This window comes from Penaeus monodon, chromosome 6 (genome assembly GCF_015228065.2).
Source record: "Penaeus monodon isolate SGIC_2016 chromosome 6, NSTDA_Pmon_1, whole genome shotgun sequence".
Taxonomy (NCBI): Eukaryota; Metazoa; Arthropoda; class Malacostraca; order Decapoda; family Penaeidae; genus Penaeus; species Penaeus monodon.
In genome coordinates, this window is record NC_051391.1 from 3,245,225 (window position 1) to 3,247,724 (window position 2,500).

Sequence of the window (2,500 nt, forward strand, 5' to 3'; positions counted from 1 at the left end):
ATGGAAGCATTCACTATATATTATCCTTTGTTGCTTCTCCATTCGTTTCTCTCTCTCCTTGTTTCTCTTTTTGTCTCTGTCGGCTGTCTGTCTCTCTCTCTCCTCTCTCTCTCTCTCATATATCTTCTCCCGTCTCTCTCATCTCGATTTCTAATCTCTCTCTCTAGGCGAGCGTCTCTCTCTAGCTTCTCTCTCTCTTCTCTCTCTCTCTACTCTCGTGTATCTACTCTCTCTCTAATCGGTTCTTTCGTCTCTCTCTCTCTCTAATCTCTCATTCGGGTTTTGCAGTTCTCTCGCTCCTCTCTATCTCTCTATCCTCTCTCTCTCTACTCTCTTCTCTCTTAGTCTACATCTCTCTCTCATCTCTCATCTCTCGCTACTCTATCTGCTTCTCTCTCAAATTTCTTCATTTTCTCTCATCCTCTCTCTCTTCTCTCACTCTCTCTCTCTCTATCTCTCTCTCTCTCTTCTTCTTCTTCTCTCCTCTGTCTCCTTCCCTTCTTCTCTCTTCATCTCTCTCTCTTATCCAGACGTCTCCCTCTCTCCTCTCTCTCTATCATCTCATCGATCATCTTACCCTTTCCTCGCCTCTTCTTTCCCCCCCCTCGTTAATAATTCTAGAGATAATCTGAGACCATGGGGGGGCTATACGTAGTTCAGTCAGTCTATTTCAGTCCATTAGAGTATCATGTAACTCCCACTGCCCCCTCCCCCCCCCTCCGTAAAAAAAATATCCTAGGAGGATAAATCTGAGATCCCATGGGGGGGGGCTACTTCTTTAAGGTGTCAAGTTTAATTTTTTATCTTATTTTTTTTTTCCCCCCTCCTCCCCCTCCTCTCTCGTTCCTCCCTCCCTCCTCTTCCCTCTCCCCTCGTTCACTCCTCCCCCCCTTTTCCCCCCTCCCCCCCCCCACACCCAGCCCCTTCCCTCAGTTTCTCTCTCTTTTTTTTTCTTCTTTTTTTTCTTTTTCTTTTTCTTCTTCATTTTTTTATCATTAAACGATCCACCAGCACTATCATTATGCCGCCGGCGACTCTTCCTCCACCTGCAGCAGACTGCGGCTTAAGGGGAGAGGGGGGGGGGGGAAGGGGAAGGGGGGGTGGAGGGGAAGGGGTGGAGGGAGAGAGAGGTGGGGAGGGGTAGGGGTAGGGGGAGGGGGGAGGGGGGAGGTAGGGAGAGGAAGGGGAAAGGGGTAAGGGGAGGGAAAGAGGGGAAGGGCAGGAGACGAGGGGAGTTGAGTGGGGGAGGGGGAAGGGGAAGAAGAAAGGGAAGGAGAAGGAGGAATAGGAAGGGAGTGTAGAGGGGAGGGGGAGGAGAGGGAGGGGAAGGGAAGGGGGGAGGGAAAGGGGAAGGAGAAGGATGAATGGGAGGGGAAAGAAGGGAAGGGGAAAGGGGAAGAGGGAAGGGGAGGGGACGAGGGGAGTTGAGTGGGGGAGGGAAAGTGGGAGGAGAGGGAGGAGGAGGGAAAGGGGAAGAGGGAAGTGGAAGGAAAGGGAAAAGGAGGGGAAGAGAAAGAGGGGACAGGAGAAGGGAGAGAGAGAGCGAGGGGAAACCAGAGATCGGGTGAGGGGAAGAGAAGAAGAGAAGAAAAGAAAAGATAAGTAGAAGAAAAGAAAAGGTTAAATTAACGAAAAGGAATAAGGGGTGGGGGGAATAATTAGAAGGAGAGGGGGGAAGGGCAAGATAAAGGAGGAGGGGAGAGGGGAGAGGGAGGACGAGGGGAGATAAGATGAGAGAAGTGGAGGAGGGGAAGAAAGAGAACGGGGAGGGGGTTAGTAGGGGGAGAGGAGGGGGTTAGTAGGGGGGAGGGGAGGGAGTTAGTGGGGTGGAGGTGAGGGTGTTAGTGGGGGGGAGGGGGAGAGAGGAGGGGTTAGTTGGGGGAGAGGGGGAGGGAGTTAGTGGGGGGAGAGGGGGGAGATCAACTCAGTCTGACACGGTAATGATCCCCAATGAACATCCGGGTCTTGGCAGCCGTGGGGTGGAGGTGGGGGTGTAGGCGAGGGTGGGGGGTGGGGGTTGGGGGTTGAGGGGGTTGAGGGATAGGGGGAAATGGGGGGGGGGTAGGGTGGATGGGGGGTAGGGGGTGGGGGATGGGGGTAGAGGAGGAGGGGGAGGGGGGGAGGGGAGGGAGCCGTGGCACGTGATTTTTCCTCGGGATGGATAGAAGATGGGGAAAAAAAAAGAGGGGAGAAAGAGGGAAGTGTGAAGGAAGGAAGGGAAGAAGAGGGGAAGGAAAAGGGAGAAGGAAAGAGAGAAGGAGGATGGAGGGAAGTAGAGAGAATTTGAGAAAGGAGAGAATAATAGAGGAGGAAGGAAGAAAGGAAGGAAAGGAGGAAGGAGAAAGAGGAAAGGAAAAAAGGAGAGGAATGAAAAGGGAATAAGCAAAGAAAGAAAATCCGAGGATGAAATAAGAGACAAGAGAAAGAGACTTAGAGAAGAGAGAATAAAGAGAGGACAGAGTAAAGGAAGGGAATAGAGAGGGGAAGTGGAGAACAGGGG